Source organism: Mesoplodon mirus, assembly GCF_964341445.2.
Source record: "Mesoplodon mirus genome assembly, chromosome: 5".
NCBI lineage: Eukaryota > Metazoa > Chordata > Mammalia > Artiodactyla > Ziphiidae > Mesoplodon > Mesoplodon mirus.
In genome coordinates this window covers 121,903,755-121,929,503 of record NC_138980.1, presented here as the reverse complement: position 1 = coordinate 121,929,503, position 25,749 = coordinate 121,903,755, and the positions used below count along the sequence as shown (strand labels likewise).

The window sequence follows — 25,749 nt, the reverse complement described above, 5'->3', positions numbered from 1 at the left end:
GTGGTTGGGAGTCCGCCTGCCGATGCAGGGGACGCGGGTTCGTGCCCCGGTCCAGGAGGATCCCACATGCTGCGGAGCGGCTGGGCCCGTGAGCCATGGCCGCTGAGCCTGCACGTCCGGAGCCTGTGCTCCGCAACGGGAGAGGCCACAACAGTGAGAGGCCCGTGTACGGCAAAAAAAAAAAACAAAAACACACACTCCTTTGATCCTTAAGGCAAAGGAAGCCCTGGGAAAGGCCAGATTACAGAAGCTGCCAGCTGAAGAAAGGGCAAGCAAGGCAAGGAGTGCCAGGAAACTCACGGCGAGCTTCAGCATGGAAAGGGCGGCACCAGCATTAAACACACCACATGCCTGAAAATGTCAGCTACAAAAACCGCTTTGAGCACCTTGGCTTGAGGGGCCAAAAATTCGGGAGAAACTTTCAGAGTTCTTGGGTTACTTAAAGCTGACTTGCTCCTATTTTAACAGTGGTGATAACCACCACTTACTGTGTTCCAGATATGCCTTACAGAGGTTGCCTCTATTATTATAACAGTTCTCTCCATTTCACAGATAAGGAAACCAAGGCCTAGAGAGATTGGTAACTTGCCTAGGGCCATGGATCCTAGGAATGGGGGGTGGGGACTGGAACCTAGGCCTGCTTGACTCAAGGCTGGTTCTGCCCCATCCCAGATCCTGCCCAAACACAGAGCCCACTCTCCCCTGTGACAACATGGGGCTGAGAAGGGCTGTCTCCAAACACTCTCTCCTCCAAAGAGCCTGATATATAGCTCTCTAGTGTTTGCTAACTGGTAAAATATATACTTAAACAGGCTGCATACTCACCAAACAACATCTAATCCTGTGTGTTTAATCATTAACAAGTTTAGGCTATAGAAAATGCATACTCTTCAGATTCAAGGTGAGCTGGGCTGCTTGTTAAGTACAACTGGGATCCAGAAAGGACCCAGAGACACAGACCAAGACATCCTTGGGACCTGGCCTGACTGGAGGAAGAACTTGGTCCTCTCATGAAGACCCTGCGGTTGAGTCCTTATAAACAGAGGGTGATGAAACTGGGGTGATGATCTGGGATTTAATACAGGTTCTGGGGAAAGAGCACGGCAAGGGAGGAAATCACCTACAAAAAATACAGAAGGTATAAATGGAAGAAAAACAGATGGGCGCATGAAAGACTTCTCTGATTTGTGTTACAAAAACAGGAGCAAGGGCTTCCCTGGTGGTGCAGTGGTTAAGAATCCACCTGCTAATGCAGGGGACAAGGGTTCGAGCCCTAGTCTGGGAGGATCCCACATGCCGCGGAGCAACTAAGCCCATGTGCCACAACTACTGAGTCTGTGCTCCAGAGCCCATGAGCTACAGCTACTGAGCGCACACGCCACAACCACTACACGCCTATAGCCCATGCTCTGCAACAAGAGAAGCCACTGCAAATGAGAAGCCTGTGTACCACAACAAAGAGGAGCCCCTGCTCACTGCAACTAGAGAAAGCCCATGCACGGCAACGAAGACCCAACACAGCCAAAAATAAATAAAATAAATAAATTTTAAAAAAAAACAGGAGGGCTTCCCTGGTGGCGCAGTGGTTGAGAATCTGCCTGCTAATGCAGGGGACACGGGTTCGAACCCTGGTCTGGGAGGATCCCACATGCCATGGAGCAACTAGGCCCGTGAGCCACAACTACTGAGCCTGCGCGTCTAGAGCCTGTGCTCTGCAACAAGAGAGGCCGCCATAGTGAGAGGCCCGCGCACCGTGATGAAGAGTGGCCCCCACTTGCCACAACTGGAGAAAGCCCTCGCACAGAAACGAAGACACAACACAGCAAAAATAAATAAATTAATTAATAAACTCCTACCCCCAACATCTTCTTTAAAAAAAAAAAACAAAAAAACAAAAAAAAAAATAGGAGCAAGGTGCTTGCAAAATAACTACAAACTTTGATTCTTACTCTCCTACTCCCTATAAAACTGTACGTACATGATTTATACCTTATTTGGGGAATGACTAATGAAGGTACATATACTATGATTTCACTTTCCAATAAGAAAATCATGAATGTGAATCAATCTTCTAACTTATTAAACTTTTATAGCAAGTTGGAACCCTATGAATAGAGAATTCCATCACATTTCAGCATTTAATTCTGTAAACATGAACACTACTATATAAACCTCCATGAGCCTTTTTTTTTTTTTTTTTTGCCATTGTGGTTACAAATCCCCATAGATTGCTTAAAAAAAAAGAGAGAAAGAGAACTACTGAATTGAAACGATTATCACATGCAATAAAATGAGTAAATAAATAAACAAAAAGTATGCCTTCACCAACAGGCAGTATCAAAACACTTTTCCACTAAAAGGTTTGCTTTCTAAATCACCCTTAATAAAAGCTCAGGGCTTACAGCTGGGAAGTCAGGCACTCCCACCTCAATTTTCTTTGTACTTTCAAGAAATCTAAAGAGAATAATCAAGATTTCCCCACATGTAAATGAATTCAAGAAACCAGATGCTCCAAACACACTGTTTTTATCAACATATATGTATTCTTAAAAACTGAATTTGTTTCCCATTTGCATGGTTTTTCATATAAAATGTTTTGGGTTCGAGTATAATATTTACTGTTCACTTCCAAAGCACTATGCTAGCACTGAACAGCACAGGATCACAAAGAACCATATCAGTGCCAAGGAACAGCCCCCATGAGAAGTTCAAACACCCGACCATGCCGGCACTATCACAAAATCACTTCCCCAGGCCTGACTTTCACCAAAAAACAAAGTAATGATTAATGCCACTGTGCAAGATAAAGTTTGTTCTTTTTATTCAAGATCTAATAACTTATCCAACAGTCATCATTCTTCTTGCTGCTATGGAGACCTGGTCAGGCCCACCTCTGGCCTGCAGAATGCCTGCCAGCTTTAGATCAATAAGCCCTGTGATCCATAACACAGAGCAGAAGCTGATAACCCAGTGGTACCTTCCTGCAGGCATCAATCAGGGTTAGACCCACCAGGAGACTGAATGTCTGCTGCCTATTTCCTGAAGAGAAGCAAGGCGATATCATGCAAAGCCAGCATCAGCAGAGGTCTGGTGAACCTGTGAAGGGACTATCGGCTAGAACAGGTTTCCAGAAGGAACTGTGCTCTCTCCCTCGGAGGCAGCACAGAAAGTCCACCTGAAAGTGGTCAGGTGCCAAGGGTTCCAGAGGAAGGACACTCACCCGCAGACATCAAGGCCACGTGGTGAAGCCTAGAGGTCAATTTAAAAAGATGCAAAATGCTCAGCTAGGCTAGGAGGCTGGGCCAGAGTGGGTGGATGAAACCAACCAAGCAGTAAACAATGACATCTCTTCAGTGATTGTGAACTCAAACAGAATATCTTGACCTTCCAAATGCTCTTTGGCAACTTTTCATCTTGAATGAATCTCCTATTAACTACTCTAAAGTTTAAAACTCGCTTGCAATGGTACATCTTTTTGTGAGTTAACTGGGAGGTTAGATAAGGGAGGTAAATGAACTGCAATGCTTGGAGTTACCAGCCTGAAAGCAGCTGCGTGCTTGCCGCCACTGTGGGTCTCTAGGCACGTGACACCGCACGATTTGATTTACTTGGCTGGGGCCACTGACAGAAGGGCTGCAACTTTCAAAATGAGGCTGGGAGTGGTGGCGAGCCTGATTTACTGGTCAGTGGCATCTATCAGTGTGGAGGCCTGAGTCCTCCTCCTCTGGCTACTGTGCTCAGACGTATCAGGGCCTTCCGCTCATACCCACAGCACCATGTACACACGCACACACATCCACCAACAGACTGCAAGTCTGATAAGCTCCAAGTAGCATGTCCCTCTGAAAAGGAAGCACTGAACCATGAAAGGAGGGTGGGCTCTGGCTGTCGGGTACTGTTCTTGGGTAGAGGGGCAACTTCAAGCCCAACCTCCACAGCTGTCCTGATTCCTCCGGACTGATTGGGACCACCACCTCCATAAGGCACAGGCTCCGCCCAACTCCACAGGGCACCGCTCACCCAGGCTACCACGTGGCATCCTGCCTCCCAGCCACCCCCAAGCCTGAGAAAGCCTGTCTTGCGTCAACTGCACCACCAACTTTACGGCATCAGTTTAACCTTGCTACGTCTCAATTTTCTAACCTACCTGTAATCTCAAGAAAGCCTCAACTATGTACAAGCTACTTGACACCACTTCTTACAGACTTTTCAGCCTATCAAAGTATGTCAAAGAGCACTAGACTGGGAGTCCGAAGTCATAGCTTCATGTACATCATTCACCCGCCTAACAAGTGCACATGAAGCACCTATTATAAAACATGCCAGGGACCAAATGTATGAAGCTGTCCAAACAAGACACAGCTTGGGCAGAGCCTGGGCCAAGTCATTCAGTGTCTTGGACTGAAATTAAAAGGCTTGGACAAGAAGCTCTTTCAAGTCCCTCCCAGCTCTCCTATTCTCCACTCTTGGCTTTGGTGCCAAGAGGGGACTGAAGCATTCTGGAATGTTCTGCGTCCCTGAACAAATGCTAGTTTTACTCCATATTCATATAGCTCAGGTTGCAGACGTGTGACTTCTCTGCACTCTGCTGAACATAAATGACTCGTTTTCATCCCAGAGTTTAGGAGACTAAGTGTAGCCCTAACAAAGAAGGCCCACAGGCAGGCACAGCTCAGGCTCCCGGCACAGGGACCCTCACGGCCTTGTTCCTTCTACACAGAGGCAATCTGGTTCCTTGAGATCAAAACTACAGAAAAACAGGAGCGGGGCTGCCAAGGCTTCCTCACATGTTGCCTGGGTTTGTTTATTTCTTCTTCATCAACTCACATCATTTCTGACACTGCACTTCAACTGCCTGGACACAGCTAGAAAGAAAGGCTTTTAAGAGTCACTGAAGTCCAGCCAACTTCTGATTAGCCACAGTAATGAAGGAAAAGAACAGTACATGGCCAAAGTAAGAGGGCCTCTGAGGACTGTAAGGGCAAAGATGTTTGTACAGGATATGGAGAAGCACCAGTGAAACAAGTGAAAATCTTCCTCCAACCCCTGGAATTCCCCTCAGACAACATTTCAGGAAAACACTGGCTGGAGTTCCCAAGAGCACCACACACACCCAAAAGGGAGGCATCTATGGTCTCCATTATCAACTTGTATGGGAAAATACTGGCTCCTGAACCAATGCGGGGATAGGATTTTATAAGAACTATACAAACTGAAGCTATGATTAAATGTACTTACTAGTAGTTAAGGTTTTTATTAGCACATCTTAATAGAAGTTTTCTTTTTATTCAGAGCTGAGTTCACAAATATTAGGCGGAAATGTCTACAGCAGAGAGGGAGAAGCTGGAGACTGGAAAGCAAGCAGATATGAGATAATAAGAGTGTAAATGAAGATGGACACGGAAAAGGCTGGGCCCTGGAAATAAACCACCCAGAAGCAGTGATGCAGACAGCTGATGCCTTGGCCTTTGTGATCATAGACACAGGCTCTCCAGACGTTACTCAACACTTTACCTAGGACTGTTTCATACATACAAAGAGCCCTTTCCCATCCTGCCCTCTCTCCAACCTCCCCCAACTCCCACCTCCCTTGCCCTGCCCACCTGGATCACTCTGCTCACCCTCAGAAAGAAACCAGGCTGCCTTGGGGAATGGTGCCAGCTGGTGGCTGGTATAGAGAACTATCTATTGATCACCAAACTTTTCTCTCCCCTCTCTTGGAGGACTCTCTATCATTCATCCCCTATTCCTCTTTCCTCGGTTTCTTCTCATTACCATCACAGAGGGCTGAATTTGAAAGTCAGAAGTCCAGGGATAGAATCCCAGATGCCCCACTTCCCTACCCAGAGAGGGCAAGTCACATAACCTCTCTCTGCCTCGCTCCCTTCTCTGTAAACATGGACAGAAAGACCTGCCTACCCAGCAGGGTCTTTATGAAGCAGCAGAAGTGCGAGTACACCGTGAACAGAACAGGGCTCATCAAACAGAAGGCACAGCCTCACCGTTCTGCTCATTCCCCGGCACCTGGACACTGCTCAGCTCGCTCGCGGGAATTCGGGGCCATCATGCTCTGAAGCAGTGACCTCGACAACAGATGACTGGCAAGCCTTCCTCAGAGGTAAAGGCACCGTCCCAGCTCTGAACGAGCTCTCTTGTCCGGCGGATGTCTGTATTTTCAGTGTGAATGCCATGTTCCTGAGTAACAGGCCAAGTGGTCCATCAAGACCTGTATCAGCTGGTTTGAAGTCGCTAACTCATTTGCAGCAGGAGAAACTCTTTTCCTGGCCACAGTGCCCTAATTGATCACTGGGCCTCGCAAGCCCTCCCCAGTGCTATTGAAATCGGGCTCTAGGTTTACCAGGAGGCAACTGGCCAGCCCCTGTGAGGCTCTGCCCCATCCCCAAATGCCATGGCCCTGTGATACAGATCTTCAAGGGGCTAATGAAATTATCTCCTCTGCCTTTTATTCCTCTGTAACAACCACAAAATTTGATAAGAATGACCCCCTGCTCCTCTAATTTAAGGCCTGTTTTATTACCTTCAACCCTAATTCTCTTTTAAATGGATATGAGACCCTGAAGACCCCACAGGCCAATGGGATTAGTAATTGATGGCTTCCTCCTGGCCGGCTCTCCAGAGGGTGCTTCTGCTTTCCCCCCTCGGGTGGGGTCACAATCAGTTCAATCTTCATGCTTCAGAGACATCCCCTTTGAACAGGATCAAATGTCCCCGCACCCCTGCCTGGTGCTCCGCTCAAAGGAGCAGCAGCTGCTTCCCACTCAGAGCAGTAATGGCAACTCAGCCAGAAAGGCAGAGGCAAGAGGAGGTCGGCGTGGTTAATTGTCCACCAGGCTCAAACGCAGGCCCACTCAAACCAGCACCTGGGAGGGCTGATCACCCCTGTAAAATGCAACGTGCACTTTGAACCCAGGAACAAGGAGGATGAGAACTATCTTCCCCAGCCTGCTGGGACTTGATGGAGCTTCAGCTATTTGTTTTCTTTTTCAGATTGTAGCCATAAAGGGTAGAAGCACTTCTCTGCAGCAACCCCAGGCAGGCACATAAAACACAGGCGAGGTGAGCAGCAGGGCTTGCCCACCAGGAAATAAAGGAAAGGAAAGATAAGCATCCGTGGCATCAGTCTAAAGGGAGCCAGCCAGGGCTGGCCTCTAGCTTTGAAGAAGGAACCTGAGAGAAGAGAATTCCGAAAGCCTCAGAAACCGCTCCTTCTAAGAAATACTCTATAGAGAAAAGGAAGCGTTTAAAATGCAGGGAATTTACTCTTTCTCATTAAGAGATGGAAGAGAAAATTTTTTTACTCTCTCGCCTATTTGAAAAAGTTACTTTTGGGCCTCCCTGGTGGCGCAGTGGTTGAGAGTCCGCCTGCCGATGCAGGGGATACGGGTTCGTGCCCCGGTCTGGGAGGATCCCATATGCCGCGGAGCGGCTGGGCCCGTGAGCCATGGCCGCTGGGCCTGCGCATCCGGAGCCTGTGCTCCGCAACGGGGGAGGCCACGGCAGTGAGAGGCCCGCATACCGCAAAAAAAAAAAAAAAAAAAAAAGTTACTTTTATTACCTAGTTATCTGAAGGCCTCCCTCCAACTCAGATCCATAATAATTGTAAAAAGACTCTTAAGAAACAGAAAATAGTCACTTCGTAACTGAAAGAGGACATGAGAGTGATCAAAACAACACCTACAGGGGGCTTCCCTGGTGGTGCAGTGGTTAAGAACCCGCCTGCCAAGGGAGGAGGGGACACGGGTTCGAGCCCTGGTCTGGGAAGATCCCACATGCTGCGGAGCAACTAAGCCCGTGCGCCACAACTACTGAGCCTGAGCTCTAGAGCCCGCGAGCCACAACTACTGAAGCCCACGTGCCACAACTACTGAAGCTCGCATGCCTAGAGCCCGTGCTCTGCAACAAGAGAAGCCACCGCAATGAGACGCCCACGCACCGCAACGAAGAGTAGCCCCCACTCTCCGCACCTAGAGAAAGCCCATGCACAGCGACGAAGACCCAACGCAGCCAAAAATAAATACAAAAAACAAAAACAAAAAAAAAACACCTACTGTCCTTTTGTAAAGCAAAAGCCTAAGATATTCCATTTAAAACCAACGTTCCCTGGAAACAAGTACTTCTAAGTTTTTCTTTCACATCAATATCAAAATCCCCACAGTAGATAAGACAAACCAGCCATCAAATCACAGCTGACAAGTGACGTGATCAAAGTAGAAAGTGGTTCCCAAATTATGCGTCAACTGTGTTCTGAAGCAGAAAAAACCAAATTCTTCCCCAGAGATGTCAATACCTGGATGCAGCTTTACAGTGAAACTTGGAAACCGATTTTGGAGATTTTGCTTCTTCTTTAAGAGAAGGATAAGATAAAGGCCCACCTGAAGCTGAAGATAAAGGCTTCACCCAGAAAAACCATACACCTAAGGGGGGACGTGCCACTTTGTGTGTGTATCTGTCAGCAGCTGCAATCTGACTTCCCACTCATTTCAGCAATAAAGGAACTGGCTGGTCAGAGACCAGCATGCTAACAACACTGGAGTCCGGGACCAGCAGACCAGTTGCTGTGTCTGCTAGTTGCCTTTGCTCTGACTGCTCCCAAATGTCTGCCCTGGATACAAGGGGCCCATGCTGGACAGTGTCTTTGGATCAAGGCCAAGGCTCCAAAATGGCTAAATCAAACGCACACACACAGACACACACATGCTCGCGCACCCTGATACACAATTTTACTGCTGCTGGGGCACTAGCGGTTTCTTAGGAAAACTGTTCTTTAGAAAACAGTAAACATTCAGTTGCATGAAAGAAGAACACCACATTAGAAATCCAAAACAAAGTTCAGAAGCTCTAAGGAAATTCAGGAACTAGATCACTTCTTGGACTTTCTAATTAGGATGACGTTGGGTTGCCGAGATTCAACGAGAGAGCTCTGTGAAGTGTGCCCAAACGCACACTCACGTGTGAGACGCCCTGGGTGGAGAGGGACCAGCTCAGTAACTGGATGACTTAACCTGCCTCATTTTTTTTTTCTAACCAGATTAGAATTGTTATCATAAAACAGGAGACACTCTGAGAATCAGAGGTCTTCTAGAAGCTCAGAGAATCAGAGATCTCTTAGGAGCTCAGTGAGTGGCCAATTATTATCAGTTGGGAAGTACTCCCCATGTGTTTGGCGGCAGGAAGACCAGACATACTCACCACCTTGCACTCAGCTTCTGCAGGCATTGGTACAACAGAAAACAGTTGGTAATATCTCAAATTCCATAACCTACTAAAAAGCTAAAACTCACTCATATATTAACATCTGGGCTTTTAAACTGTAACTTTCTTCATTTATTTTTCAAGTATGATAGACAAAATGGAGTTCATGGAGACTAGAAATCCCTGGCCAAAGCTGAAACCCTCCCTCTCCCCAAGCCCTAGGAAACTTTAAGATGAACAGGGTCAGGTGAGAGTCCAATTTCCTCTACTGCTTTGCCTTCCACTAACTTCTCCTTCAGGCAGCTCTCTGGCTGGGGCTCAGCACCAAGCAGAAGAAACCATGGAGACGTGACCGCTTTTTTTATGTGAGACTAGGTGGCTGGTACTTCTGCTAAGTGGTGGAAAGCACACCCAGAAAGCAGAAAACAACTTCTCTTTGCTTTCGTGCTGCACACACCCAAACAAAGCAAATGGAAAGGGTGAACAATGAGTATTGTTCATGTAGAGGCAGGGTAAGAAGGCAGGAACGGGGGCTTCCCTGGTGGCACAGTGGTTGAGAATCTGCCTGCCAATGCAGGGGACACGGGTTCGAGCCCTGGTCTGGAAAGATCCCACATGCCGCGGAGCAACTAAGCTCGTGTGCCACAACTACTGAGCCTGCGCCCTAGAGCCCATGCTCTGCAACAAGGGAAGCCACAGCAGTGAGAAGGCTGTGCACCGAAACGAAGACCCAACACAGCCATCCATAAATAAATAAATAAATAAATAATAAACAAATAAATAAATAAAAAGGCAGGAACAAACACTCAAGACCTCATTCTCCTGTGTGAATGTGGTCTTTAATCAGATTGAAGTCCCTCCCGCCCCACCTCCACCCTGGCTTCTGGGAACCCAGCCACCTGCCAGTTCCTAAAAGGACCCAGGCTCCATTCTGGCTCCAGATTCAGGTGAACCATTGCCCTGGGGGTTGCTACTCCCAACCCACAGGATGAAGCAAAATGGCATCAAGCCAATCAGTGTGTCTCTCAAAGATCCCAGCATACTAAGACTACAGGGGAAATGGAAATGCATGATTTAAAAGCTTTTTATTAAAATTATTTAAAGCTAAACTGTGTTTTAGAAATATTTTTACTTCCTCTGGGTTATAAATTGGTCAAGTCAATTGTTTGCTCCCTTACTGCCATACATTTGGTTACACGTTCAATCCTGGGGCTGCCCAAGACTCCCAGGGGCTGGCAGACAGATGTCTCTCCCGGGGCAGCCAAGGGGGCTGGCGGCTCAGGGTCCCAGGCTGTCAGTTAGCACCTTACTGACAATGACACAAAAACTCCTGATTTCTCATCCTTTTCAATAGTGGTAAGAATCTAAACTCCTGCCGACTTAACATATTATGGCACATTCTCAATTACCCGTGGTAATGTGAGCAAACAGCCATGTCATTAATCCAAAAAGGCACTCTACACATCAGTTCATTGGCTTAGGAATACATTTTTTTGTAGCTGTGCCTCAGTTTAGTTTACTAGGGCTTTTTTTTTTTTTCCTCCTCAGATGAACATTCACTCATTTACTGAAAGTCTGTTCCACGCCAGAAACCATGCGAGATTGGAGATGGTAGCAAAAAGAACTCACACACTAGGGGGAAAGACGTGTACAAACAAGTAAGTAAAGCTCACCACGGGCACGTGCAGTGTGCTGTGTCAGCAGAGGGGCAGCGATTCGTTCTGCTGGAAAGCTGGGAAAAGGCTAGGCTCCGAACACCCTCTCTTTCAGACAGTTTGTAAATAACAAGTGAAATGTTGGCTGAGTCTTAAATGAGGAAAAGGAATTCTAAAGCACCAACTCAAATGGAGAGGTGAAGGTGCCCAGCAAAAAGGAAAGAGCGTTGGGCACTGAGACGGGCAGCAACATCCAGGAGAAAGCCAGGCAGGTCAATAAACATCTTCACCCGATAACTCAATAGGGCAGGTAACCACTTTACACCTTTCTTTTTTTTAATTTTTTTTTTTTTGGCTGTGCCAGGTCTTAGTTGCGGCACATGGGATCTTTTTTTTTTTTAGTTGCGGCATGCAGGATCTTTTAGTTGCAGCATACGGACTTCTTTACCTGCAGCGTGCTGACTTCTTAGTTGTGGCATGCATGTGGGATCTAATTACCCTGACCAGGGATCGAACCCGGGCCCCCTGCACTGGGAGTGCAGAGACTTACCCACTGGACCACCAGGGAAGTCCCTTTACACCTTTCTTAGAGGAGCTGCCACCCTATATTTAAGGATTGTCTTTTTAATGCACGAGAACTTGGGGTGGTTATCAGAGTGCATCGCATGGCTGGAGTTTTCCCAGAACCAGCCTGAACATGAGCAGATCCAGGAAGCAACCCCTTACCTGTACGAGGAGGAGCTCCCTGATGAGATGCAAAAACCACAGGCCAGCTGTGAACTCAGGAGTCTGCTTCCCAGTTTACCTGAAAAACAACAGGAGAGGGCCATTTCTGTTAATTTGGAATAGCCAGTCTTTTAACAGCCCCAGTAGAGACCTGCAGACCCTGCCTAAGGCTCCTTGGTCTCAAAGCAGAAAACCTGGCCAGCGTCACTTGGCCAAGGGGCTGGATCAGAGAAGTGGGTGAGAATCGTGGTGTTTAACTCGGAGGGTAATGGTGAGCCAGGCACTTAACCTACCTGTGTCTTGGTTTCCACCCCGCCATAGCTATCTCACAGAATGATCAAGAAGGCCTTCAATATGCCGGGCACCATGCCAAGCCTGGAGTCATGCGAATGACCATGTCATGGGTTCCCCGCCCTCGGGGAGCCAACAGTCCACAAAGACAGAGAAGTAAATGGGTGGTAATCATGACCTTGACGCAGCTGAGAGAAGCTGAATTGAGGAAAATACAAAGTGACGTGGAGCCTTTGCAGAGGCACCAGCTGACCCCAGAGAGGTCAAAGGGAGCTCCCCAGAGCAGGTGATGGCTAAGCTGAGGTCTGATAAGCAAGAGGTGGCCAGATTACCAGCATACCAGGCAGAGGAAACAGCAAAATGGGTGCCCAGGAAGCAAGAAGAACATAGTGAGTTCACAAGAAAAAGGAATATTTCAGAGGCCGAGAGGGAGACTGGCAGTCATTTTAGGAGAGCTTGGACTTTCTCTTAAGGCCAATGGCAAGCCAATGAAGGGTCTCCCATAGGAGAGTGGCATGCTCCAGAAAGCTTTCTGCAACAGCAAAGAGAAAGGATTGCAAGGAGGCCAGGAATGCCCCCCTCAGCTACCCCAAATGCCACATCCCTGGTCTTCTGTGGGAACGACCAGGAGAGAAGGCCCCAGGGAGACAGGGCTAGGGCTCCCTCCAGGGAACCACAGCTTCTGAACTACAGGTTCCTCCAACATTAAGTGATTCCACCCAGGCAGACACGCCATCAGGAGCAGAGTCTGCCTGTGACAACACACCCTCCAGAAGGTGGAGAAGTGACTGGTGTCACAGTGCTTCTCAACTTGTGCTCCCCAGACCAGAGGCATCAGTATCACCTGGGAATGTGTTGGAGATGCAAATTCTCAGCCCACCCCAGACCTAGTGACTCGGAATCTCCGGGAGTGGGGTCCAGCCAGTGTGTGTTTTAACCAGCCTCCAGGTGATTCTGATGCTCCCTAAAGGCAGCAAGCACTAAGTGGGGGCAGTGCCAGCACGGGGGTGGCGGTGAGCAGAGTACAGGGTACAGAGATAGCCCGGTCTGATACCCCAACAGCACCTCCGTGCTCAAGGCCTCACACTCTACAGGGACTGTGATGTCCATTTATGCTTAAAAGGAAATACACAGCTTTTGCCGGGGGCGGGGGGGGGGTTGGTTTTTTTGGCCACACCGCGCGGCATGCGGGATCTTAGCTCCCCAGCCAGGGATCGAACCCATGCCCGCTGCAGTGGAAGTGTGGAGTCTTAACCACTGGACCACCAGGGAAGTTCACACAATGCTGTTTTTATCGATACTTAGAAATGATGCTAGCCCTGTGGACCATGGGGAAGAGTACACGGGCCCACTTCTGGAGTGGGGATGTAGTACTTCGGGAGAATTTCATTTCCCTAAGAAATGCCCCATCCTTTCTGTGGCCCTCCTTTATTTCAGAATAGACAAAGGAAACTCCAGCTTCAGGAACAGGGACAATGTTTCTCCTCCCACCCAGATACAGAACCTGACCACTCCAGAAAAGAAACAATGAAGCCATCCAGAAAGCTCCCGTGGTTTCATCAAAGGGTCAAGTTTCTTTCTGGAGTTGGTCAGTTTGTAAAAGTTCCCAGAGTTCTGGTCCCTGGGATGTACTTGTGTGTAACTTCTCTGTTGGTCAAGCAGTAGCAAAAAGACTCTCCCCACCATCTCCACGCTATTCTGAAAACACCCTAGGCCACTCAGACAAGCTTCAGCTGGGCACCAGAATGGCCAAGTTCAGAGTTTCTTTCAGCCAGCTAAGAGCTGAGAAGTTCTTTAAAATGTAAATATTTTTTTCAGTTATGAGAGAGAAAGCATGCCCTAAAGCACTTTCTAGGTGGCATGAGGTCTCAGAAGAGTCAAGCCCCTCCTCAGAACTGACTGGGAAAAGGCCCTTAGTGGAGAAGGAAAGGTTTCTGCTGCGGGCCAAGTTCTCCTGATAAGCATGTACAGAAACTGGATCATTTCCTGAGCTTCTCTCTCAAAATCAAATAGACTAAAAAAAAAAAAAAAAAAAAAAGAGCAACATAATCCCAAGCACAAGTACGGTGTTTAATCTTAACTTTCATATCTAGATCACCTGGCTTTTCATTACAACTGGTCAGGTATATGTGAAATGGCCACACTAGATAGAAAGAAGTATGCCAGATGCATCATCAGAGATATTAAAGCCCCTATTACACAGCGTGCACACACACGCGCACACACACACACACATTAAGTGAATGAGAATTCGTTCTGCCTAGTGCCCCCCACCACCAGGTATCCTGGGCTCCTCTGGACACCTGAGCTGTCCTTGGTGGCCCTGCCCCAGCCCTGCCCTCACAGTGCCCACACTTCACCCATCAAAGTCCACTCTCTTCATACCCTGATCTTTGCTGGCATTTTATGAAATTCTTCCTGTTAAGTCCTAAGTAACTAATGTAGTGCCTGTTCTATGGATGCTTACATGTTGAATAAGAGGTTTAAAGAGAACCATTTTGCCCAAATTCCTCTAACGGTAAAATTTTAGGCACAACAATAAGTGAATTCCAGCTTTTCGCTACAGAGCCCCTTCCATACTCCTCCAATCCCATCACACTGACCACTTCCCACTTCATTTGTTTCATAAGTGTCAGCTTATGAAAACACCTCCACCTCCTAGGATGGAGATGAGATGGATCCTGCATTTGTAAAAATGGAGGTTAATGTTGATACAATAACGTGCAAAGTCCATCTCCTCCATCTGTCAATTCACCTGTGTCAGAACCAAACTGTCTCTGGAGGATGAGGATCCCTTCTCCATCCATTTCTGGTCAGCGCTTACTTAGGAAGGGGACACGCTGATCCCAAGCAGGGGAGAGAGTGGGAGAAGTCAGCCTCAAGACATTCCTTTCTCTGCAGAGGCCCAAAGCATACAGCCCAGTATCTCCAAGAATGCCCCAAAGCACTTAATAATCAGTGTCTGTAAAACCTTCCTAAAAATAACGGCTTCAGAACTGACTCTTACACTGTTGACAAGGGACTCTGATTTGGTCCCATCCAAGATAAAAAAGAGCCTTATTGTAAGAATGAAAACATGAGTCAAGATAAAAATTGAAGTGGGTCCAATGGGACAAAAGCCAGCCCTTCACAACCAAGTATCTAAGAGGCCAAGAAAAGAACAGGTAAGGGTGCCCCTCAGACATGGCTGATAACACAGGCTCAGATGGACAGGGTTCTAAACTGATGTTTCTCGAAAATGGTGTTTCTAGAACGTGCCCAATTATAAAAACCATCCAGACACTTTGTTTAAAAAATTCAGATTCCCAGGACCCACACCAAACCTATGAAGTCAAAACTCCAGGGCAGGGTCTGAGAACACATAGGTCTAACCAGCACCCAGCAGAGGGTCAGGCAAGTTTCAGAAACAATTCCAAAGGGAACAATATGTAACTTTTTAAAACGTTGTAGTCACATAACTTCAAAGTGATAGGGTATGTGTGAAAAGGTAGGCTTAACTGGAGGAAGTCAGAGCCTTCTTTAAGTAGTTAAAATTATGGAATATAATCATCAGGTAATGAGGAAGTCAATTTGATTAAAATGTAGCAAAAACAAAACCTCTCCCTTTAGCTTAACCATATTCCACCTGGAAGACCTCCCATGACCTCCCTCCCTGCCCTAAGGATGGAAGGGAATCCCCGAGCAGCTGGCCCGAATGGCAGTGACAGGGTTGAGAGCCCTCAGGGTTATCCCAATAAAGACAGCCCCAAGGAGCAGGCAGCAATCTCTAAACCAGACCCTGCTGGTGCCCTCCTGGTGTCAGCCTTTACAGGTCTGAGTCTCCGGCTGACTGATCCGTAGCCTCAGTTGTGTCCCAGTCTATGTGAGGCCTTGCTCCACAGGACCAGCGGCACCAGCCTCACAGGGAGCCTATCAGCGATGCAGAAGCCCAGGCCTGCTTCATCAGAATCTGCCATTTCACAAGATTCCAGATCATTCTTGTGCACCTTCCAGCGTGAGAAGCCCTGCTTTAAGGCACGGAGAGCGCCACCACGGGGAGACTCTCACCCCACCTGTACAGCCACCAGCTCACCAGCGCACCCACTGCGACCCCACACTCTAAGAGGCCTTCTTCCCTCACAATCCTTACACAAATCTTCTCAGACTTGCTTTGTCTTGGAGCCAAATCACCATCAGCAGGGCCCAGTGACAGCTGACAATCCAAAGCCCCACCACCTTAGGGAGTTAAAAGGAGGCGGTAAGTACTGACCGTCTCTCACATTCTCCTCCGGCTCCTCTACCTATCAGGCTCCCTGAGGGGGCAGGAATATGGACCCCACGACCACAAATCAGTAGAGACGACCCAAAGTCAAACAATACTACGGAATGCTGGCTCGCTCTCTGCCAGCACAATGTTAATGAGGTCGAGGTCACGAGTATGATTAGCTTCCTCGGGTATCGTGGCACAGACTCCAACCCTCTGCCCTCTAGCTGCCTGCAAAGGCTGACACACCCCTGGTTACTAAGAAGAGAATGACTGGGGAGGCTGAACAGAGCAGCGGCAGAAAAGGACTCAAAGAGCTTGGATGACTGGTGAGCAGAATGGATTGAAGAACAGCACTCAGCCCAGAGGGGTGGCTGACATGACAGATGACCCGTGAGAATTCAAAATCATCCCAATGGGCTGAACAACACACACCAGGATGAGAAAGCTGAAATTTGACAAGAAGTGGGAAGTCCTACAGCCAAGATTTTAAAAATCAAATACACATATGTAAGCTAGAGGAAATCTAACCTGACGACAGTTCTAAAATGTTTTAATGTTTTAAAATGTTTAAATTTTTTTTAAACATGTAAGTTTTGTTGACTAATGTAGTTGCTAAGAAAGCTAACATACTTAGGGTCCATGAGTCTAGTTTCCAGACCAAGGGGAACAGTGGTCCCTGTGTAGCACAGCTGACCAGACTATCCTCAACAGTCCCCCGGCCACCTGTCCACACAGGTGTATACACAACCTGTCCCATCTCTTCATCGCTACCACCACTTGTGTTCTTATTATTCAGTATGGCCTCTGCACCTGGCTACCGTTCTTTTTGGCTTTGGATTATAGTTTAAACATTCCCCACATCAGCTTAGCTCCCTTTCATGCTGCCTTTTCTTTACTAATCAAGAAAAGAACAACAGACCCGAGCACAAATTGGAAAAAACACATTAAAAAAAAAAAAAAAAAAAAGACAAGACAACCTAAGCAACCCATTTACCAAAAGGATTCAAACCCAAAAGACCTATAGTCACCTGTGTAAGCTGGCACCCTAGGCTACATATTACAGCATGGATCTGTGCAGAATCGTAATCAGGTTGGTAAATTATGAGCTTCCAGCAGAGAAAAGCCCTGAAATGGCTATAATAAGAATGAGCAAATGACAGAGTAAATATCTGTTTAAACATACTTCCCTGTGCAGAATCATCTTCTAGGAATGGACAGTTAGCCATTAAAAAAAAAAAAAAAAAAGTGATTTTTAGATTGTTTTTCAAGTTGTGAGCCGTGTTTTCCTTACGTGTATATTTCATATACAAAGGGTAGCCATTTATAAACACAAAAACACCAATTACTGGTGAAGTCTGTAGCTGCGAGACTGGCCAGTCTATTATTTTTAATTTCAGAAAATTTGATCCCTATGGGTGAGAGAAAAGTTATAAATTTTTAAGAGGTTAATTTGTCCTGAGTAATAAGTGTGTCATGCACCACTTATCTGAAGATTAAATGTGGCTACTGTCTATGCAGTTACAGGCATCTTTAAACAACTGGCTATCTGCCTCAAAACTGGAAAACAACATGTGAAATTCAGCCCAACTGCAGCCTGCTCCAGGAGAAAGGAAGCTTGAACTCCAGGTGCCCTTGACAACACAGCTCAGTGTGGAAAGAGAGAAACTGCTGAACAATAGAATCAGTAGAGGAAAGAGAGTCCCTCTAATTTTCCGGGAATGTGGGGAGGTTGATGCTAAAGGGATATTTAAGATCTCACTGCTGGTTTGAGTTCTACTGAACACTGAAACAACTGAAAACAAGAAAAAAAAAAAACTTACATGTGAGTATAGTATATATATAGATAGATAGATAGATAGATATTTATAGATATTTAATTAGGTACATATCAATCTGACAGAAGTTTACACATTTAGATATAGAAGTGAAACACCTCTCAGATCACACTTAACAGTGTTTATGAAAACATACAAAGTGCACCGACAGGAAGGAGTGGGTCCTTCCCTATTGTTGGGAGGAAGCTGCCCCATTCTGGCTCTGGGTCACAGGACCCAGGCCTGGTTACATTCCTCCACAACTACATTTACAACAAATAGGAACTTCAAGTCTTTTTAAAGACAGAGACCTGCTTTACCATGGATGTAGCACAGATGTAAGGAGGTGTATGGTGCTGTGGCCAAAACTGCTGATACAGTTTTGCACAAAAAAAGAATGGAAGAAAACACCAACAACTGTTTTGTTCTGGTTTTTTAAGTAACATCTACTTTTTAAAAATCTGAAAAGCAGAAAAGTAAAGAAAATAGTCACCTGTAACCCCACGAGTCCAAAATAACCAGTCAGAATTTTAGTCTACATCCTTGCAGTCTGTCTAGGCTACCAGTTTTCCTTTCAATGGCAGATCAGTTAGGCAGGCAAGAGCAAGGTGAGGCATTATTGCTGGTTACACAGACTAACGATGATTAATAATTCCCACTGGCCGTACCCTAAATCCACAACAGTAAGAGGAGTAAGGCTGTACACAAATCAAATTGCATGCCTGCCCTTTAACAGGCATTCACTGGGGCCTACTTTGCACACGTTTTTTTATTCCACAAATGAATGAAATTCAAATTAACAGCCCCTTGAGGGCCATATGGTAACTTCAAAAAAGAAGGCAGACAAGCCTTGTCCCTGGTGGAAATGAAAACACTAGTTCTCCAAGTACAAGTTCTCAAGGTGCCTACAGACTGGGTTCCCAGGAAAAGCCCTCCTCCTGGCTTGCAGATGGCCACAGTCTCACCATGGTGGAGAGAGCATGCTCCAGACTCTCTCCCTCTTCTTAGAAGGACACTAATCCCATCATGGGGGCTCCACCCTCATGACCTCATCTAAACCTAATTACCTCCCAAAGGTGCCCCCTCCATATACCATCACAATGGGGATTAGGGTTTCTATTTAGGAATTCGGGGAAGAACACAGTCTGTCCAGAATATGTAGATGTGTCGGGGGTGGAGGAGGATCAATTTTAGCAGTTGTACATCCTAGCTATTAAAAATGTTCAGAGCCATTCTACGTACATTCCTCTAAATTATCTCAGTTCAAAACAATAAACAGGTCTCACAAGTCGGCAAAATAACACCAGTAAGAGTCTGATCATTGAAGGCCAAGGTCAGGGGCTTGATTACCCCATTAGTCCCATTGAAAGGATGAAAGAGAAAAATTCAGTTACAAGGACACAGATTACTCTCACCCTGAGCACTATTCAGTAAACCTCAAGAGACCAGCCAACCACTTGCTGCTACTGTAAAAATAACTCCATCTTTCACCTCCAGCTCCAGACCTCTCTTCCTGCCTGTGGATCCAATGCTCTGCTGGGCATCTCTCCCTGGGCGCCTCACAACTCAGCTGTGGATTCAACTGAACTCGTTACTCCTCGCCATCTCCCCAAACTGAGGTTCCCATAGCTGCTTAACTCAGTGAAAGGCGCCATGACCCACTCCAGTCACCCTGGACTCTCACCCATGGGACAAGACCGAGGAAGTGCGGTCAGCCTCTCCGGGTCTCTCCCGCTCTCCCTCACCAAGTCCCACCGGGATTCCTGTACTAACCTCCCGGCTCACCTGCTATCCCCGGCCCTGGCCTCCTTGTCACCGAGCCCACCTAGAGTTCCTTCTAAAGCACAATATGATCAGGTCAATCACCTGCTGCAAGTTTCCCATCTTCCACACAGGTTTCGAGATGAAGTTCAGACTCCCCAGCTCAGCACCCAAGATCCAGCACCCTCAGGGACTTCCCTACACCACTCTGCCTCTAGTCCAAACAGCTACTCTCAGTGCCCTGTTGACCTTATACCATTTCGAGCCTTCTAGACTCCAAACATAATGCATCCTTACTGTACCAGGTATTACTGTAATCTTAAAAGTAATGGGGGAAAAAAAAACCTTGAAGGTACATGAGGGACTAAGTCTCCACTCTTCCCTTTACTCACGGGCCTGCCTCCTACAGCGAAGGGTCCAGTATTTTAAGTACCAGACCAGACTCTTCCCTGGACACAATCTGGGTTTTATAAGCTGATGATCAGATCTGACCTTTGATTCCTTCTTTGCCTTTCTAAGGCTGTGAAGTCTCACTTCGGAGAAAAACCTGTTTGTTCTCATGGCACTTTGGCTGGTGATTGTACTCAAACAGGACACATGCTTTATTATAAAGCACAGAAAGAAACAGGCTCCCCCTTCTTCCTTCTCCCTGTGGAGGACCCATAGGACCAGCTGGCCCCAGCCACCACCCCCCAGCCAGATCACTTCCCTCCAAGATGGCTGGCTTGTGGAAGAGAAGCACGCCCAGCACGCTGCTTTCCCAGCGCAGGCACTTCTAAACAAAAAAGAGAACTTCTTGGGTTTATGGAGCTCCTTCGCACACAGAGTTTGCTTCCCCAACTAGAATGAGGGCTCTGTGAGTGGAGAGGCCTGCTCTTGGTTCTTCCTATGCTCCCAGAGGCCAGAACAGAGCCTCCTGGCCCATGGAAGAGGCTCCATGGGTATTTGCTGAACGACTGGATAAAAGAATGGATGAATGAGCAAACAGGCATTCCTCCCAGATTAGAAAAGAAATATACAGCATAGTTCCCCAGCTCCATAAACTACTGTTTTGCTAAGAATGCCTTCTGTTCATTCTGCAACTAGGTACAACCTTAGGAAAAACTGGGCAATGTCCCATTAACCCCAAGACATACTTTAAAGGTGCTTTTTGGAATAAATTCTACAGATCAGGTATTTGCTTACTATTTGTATTTTTCTAAGGGCAGTAAACACTGAGAAAACACTGCTTTAGACTTCCCAAGAGAGACACCATGTCCACCACTCAAGTTTCCTTTTTTTTCTTAAATAAAATGTCGATATTGACTTTGGTGAGACCTGGAACCTGAGAAGGTGCCTTTGCAAGGGGGCAGTGAGGCTTGGAATTACAGGCCACACCTGTGCTCAGGTCCTCAGACCCACACAGAGCCTGCACTACACATTCCCCACAGCTGGAGTCCCAGAAAAGGCTGACTAGAGGGGCCAAAAAGATGCAGCCTACAAGCTCTAGAAAGATCAAATATTTCTGAGTGTCGGCTGCTGGGGGCACAGGGACAGCCTCAACTAAGGGTCGACCATCGGCCAACCTAAAATCAGCAGTCGCTCAAAGTCAGCTCCCCTTGCAGCCCGGTTCTCTGAATGGCACTGCTTTCTCCCGGGCATTTGAAATACTTGACAACCATCATCAACATTTTCTGAGCACTTACCCAGCGTGAGGGACCACCCTAAGTTCTATACAAAAGTACATAATCATAGTTAAACTTCCAGGTGATTCTCTGACTTGAACTTTATTACCATCATTTTACAGACACAGAAACCAAAGCTGAGAGAAATTAAGTAACTTGTCCCAGGTTCAGGTAATAAGTGACACCTCTGGAAACTCAACAGTCTCCTACATTTTGGTCTCCTATTTTGTCAATTCTTTGCAATAAAGAAGTTGAGAAGTTGTATATGTTGTCCATTAAAAATGGATACTTTTCTATATGTTTTCTATCTTCTCCTACTATGGACTTTTCCTCCCTGCCCTGCCCAAACACTACATGCAGTAAAATCTCTATAATTCGTCAGTCCACACATCTGAGCCCATCTACATGCATAAACAGCATATATTATTTTTTCCAGAAGGCACCGTTTTGCTCTAATCCACAAAGATTCATTTTCCTTCCTATAGACAAATTACTGGTTCATGTCTCGCGACTCAAATTATATTATATTCAAGAATGTTCATTTGCAGTGTAATTATTCTTCTTAATTGGACTGCTCTGAAGACAAATGATTTCCCCTCCCTAACCCCATCAACTCCTGCACCACACAATGTCTTCTTTCCTGGCATAAAATGTTTGCTGCACCCTTTGCAAACACACCACAACAATCCACACTATCTGCTCCCTGTGTGACCAGTTAGGAAAAATATTATCATGACGTTGGGTTTTATCTGGTATTACCTCAAACTCCTCCAATATTATTTCATCAGAATCAGATCTCTGACAAAGATTAATAACAAGTCTATCACAGTATGACAGCAAAAAGAAATGAGAATCTTGGGTTTTCTTTTCCCTATCTGTAAAAACATTTAATCTCCCCACCAGCATGTGTTCCCTATCTCTTACATTTGAAAAGGAGAAGTCGTTTTTTAAAGAGGACCAGTAGAAAAGAGGAATATCCGGGAAAGAGCAACGCCAAAGAAATTCGCATCCACCATCGCTTAAACCTGGCGCGGGTGGAGCTCTCTCAGGCGAATGGGCGAAGCAAAAGCAACGTGCGGAGGAGAAACGTCCCTCGGAACTCGGTTACTCAGGTTTAACTATCCGCACCAGGCTCTAACAGCTCCCCCTCTCCCTCCCGCCCACACCTCTCCCCGCTCGGGCTCCAGCACACACTTGTCTACAGAGGCCGCTTTGCGATTTCAGACAGAAGCTCTCCTTTTACTTGTGGGTCGCTGATGGCAACCTACAGGAACGCACACAATCACAGTAGAAAACGCGCTAAATACAGGAAATGGCCCAGGTGGCAGTGAGGGTGGGGGTGGGATGGGGGGGTGAGTCTTTACTCCCATTGAAGAAACAGCTCAAGGATTCTCATAAAACTCACGACCCTCCTGAAACGGGAGAAAAGGTGAACAGGATTGAAGAAAATGCTTTCGCCCTTCTGAGTTCAAAGGACACCAGACCGCTGAATGAAAGGGGGAAAAGGACACACACACAACTCTGTGCCTAAAAAACGTCCGGAAACACAGAGTCCCCCCCCGTCCTTCACCCCATCCCTTGGGTTCAACCCACTCAGGCCAGATGTGGTCTTCCCCACTCCACGCCCACCTCCTCCTCCTCCAGCCCGCACCCCCAATCCCTGCGCTGCCCACAAAAATGCAGCGCAGATCTGAGAAGCCGCTGACGTCTGTGGCCGGCGTGACCCACACGCCACAGACCAGGCCCCGCGGGGGCGACCGCGGGGCGGCCCCCGGGCGCGGTACCAGGCGCGCTGAGCCCCGTGCCAAGCTGCGCCCAGAACCCGAGCGCCGGTCGCAGTCCGCCGGCGGCGGCGAGAGAGCTGGGCTCCTGCCGGCTTCCCGGCAAATCGTCTTTCCAGGCACAACTTTTTTCCACTTCTGCTGACGGCGACCACGGCGACCAGAGCCGAAGCGGCGCTCCCTCCCGTTCCCAGCGTCCAGCACCCGTCCCTCCAGCACCTCCCCGGCCCGGTCCTCCCTCCCCTCGGGCTCCTCGGGCGCCGGGAAGAAGTTCCCGCGCCGGCCGCCGCGCACGCAACCCGGACTCGGCTGGTCGCCGACGGCTCCGCGAGCCCCGCGCCGGGTGCCCTACCTAGCGGAGGCTGCGGGCTTTCCCTCCGCAGAGCGCGCGGGCCCGGCGACCTCAACTCAGCCGGTCCCGGCTCTGTGATCCCGGCTCCGAGCCCGCAGGCTTTCCCAAGCCGGGGCTTACCGTTACGCCTCCTCGCAGCCACCTCTGTCTCTCTCTCTGTCTCTGTCTCTGTCTCTGTCTCTCTCTCTCTCTCTCTCTCTCTCTCTCTCTCGGTCTCTCTTTCTCTGGCCCGGCCGGCCACTCGGGGAAGGAGGAGGAGGGAGGGGAGGGGAGAGGAGAGGAGGCGGCGAGAGGAGGGGGCGATTGAGGGAGGGGAGAGGGTCCCCGGGCAGGGGAGGAGGAGGAGGAGGAGGAAGAAGAGGAGGCGAGGAGAGAGCGCCGACCTCGGCCGCTGCCGGGGCTAGCACTCAGGAAGGGGAAAGAGGGGCGGGGGCAGAGAAAGAAAGAGGCCGCCGAGCCTCCCTGCCCAGGACCCGGCCCCGAGCCGCTGCCCAGTCACCATCGCCGCCGCGTCCCGCTCTCGGGCGGCGTCGGGAGGAGGGGTCGGGGCCCGGGGCTCTCCCGGCGCGGCGCGCGGGGCGGGGCGGGCGGCCGGGGACGCGGCGGGGGCGGGCGGATGAGGCCCGGCCTCCGGGGGGAGTGTCCTGCGGGGCCCGGGACGGTGTGGGCGAAAGGGGATCCCCGAGAGGAGGGGCGGAGGCCCGTGGGCCTGGGAGCCGGTCCTTGCGCCCGCCGGGCGGCGGCAGCGTCTCCCGGAGTTCCGCCAGAGTCCCCCGAGCCGCGCCGGGGAACCTCCGAGCACAGTTCCGGGAAATCGTCTTCGTAGCCCGGAGAGCGCGCACCGCCCGGCCGGGGAGGCGGGGAACGGCGAAGTCGGAGTCGGGGGTGAGAGCCCGGACTCTTTCGGCGGAGAGCGTGCTCGGCGGCGCCCGGGGCGCTTCCCCAGGCAGGGCCCGAGCGGGAAGAATGTCCGCCCGCTGGTCCTGGAGAATCCAAAGCGGGAGGGTGGGCTGGGGGTGCCTGGACCCCCATCCTCGCCTTCCTCGCCCGGAGTCGAGGCTCCGGGCGTAAATTTCCTCGCCCTGGGAGTCTCTAAGAAAGGAAACTCAGTGCGAACAGCCGCGAAGAATATACGTAAATTGATTGCTTGGGATCCTGATACATCCTCCCCTGAACTTAAAATATGGTTTCGGGGTGAATTTCTAAGGCACTTTAGTTAATAGTCTGGAAAGGCATCTTTGCCCAGAGAGGGGACTCACTAACTGCCCCACACCGCCCCCCCGGGGGGGGGTGAGCAAAGAACCCAGAGTTAAATGGCCACGAATTAAGGTGACAAGATTCCTTGTGATTTTAACGTCGGGACGCAGCATTTAGCCAAGCAAACCCTTCTTGTCTTTTTTTCCTGGCAAACTTGCTCCTGTCCCCAGCTTCTCAGCCTCTCGTCTGGGTCACCTGTAGCCACTAGTCGCGAGAACTCAGAACCTAGCAGTCAGTTTGGGGCCTCCCTCCTCCACTGCCAATAGCCGCCCCCATTGATTCTTTAAGGTCCTTCCAATTGCCCCGTCCTTTCCAAGCCCACTGCCACCTTCCTGATTCTCGCTGATTCAGGACTTCATAACTTGAGTGACCTCCTCCCTGGTTCCCTGCTTTGGCCTTCTTTGTACTGGCATCCATCTGCACACGCCTAGCCTGCACGCTAATGGTTCTAGAACACCGCTTTGACAGGCTACTTCCTGTTCTGGAAGCTCTAGGAGGCACTTTGCCACAGAAAATTATGAATTACTTAAAAACTTTTCCATTCAAAGCCATCCACCTACCCACTCCTTGGAGCCTGGCACTCTCACCAGCGTGGGGGGGGGGATCCTCCCCTCCCCCCGAAGGTTCCATACTGTATGAAACATGGGAGGTGCTGATGCTCTTGCCAGAACTGGAATGCTGTCTTTCATCTTCTCCCACAGCCAAATCCCACTTATCTTCGTTGAAAATGAAGTTTGTAGTACAACATTTCTTCTATAAAAGGATGTGTGGGATCTTCCCACTTTTGAAATCATGCACTAGAAATAACAAAGCTTATGGGGGAAATAGGATAAGAAACAAACAACTCAGAGGTTATGTAACACTGCAACCAGAGCACCAGCAAAAATAGTAACCATTCCAAAAAACATGCTAGGAGAGTTTAAGAGCCACGTTCAATTCCTAATAAACATGACAGTAAATATAAATATAGGACTTTACCTTTATAAAAA

At 48.5% G+C, this 25,749-nt stretch overlaps 1 protein-coding gene across 2 annotated transcripts in view; it reads right to left on the bottom strand.

Moving 5' to 3' along the window:
• LHFPL2 (LHFPL tetraspan subfamily member 2) overlaps positions 1-23,666 on the bottom strand; it is a 174,174-nt gene extending 150,508 nt beyond the window's left edge. The window contains exons 1-2 of one of the 2 annotated variants that reach the window (XM_082620319.1): positions 23,624-23,666; positions 11,595-11,673 (exon numbers count right to left, since the gene is read on the bottom strand). The gene's annotated coding sequence lies outside the window, so the exon portion shown is untranslated. The other variant, XM_082620320.1, reaches the window with a different exon arrangement.
• Positions 23,667-25,749: the final 2,083 nt, after the last annotated feature.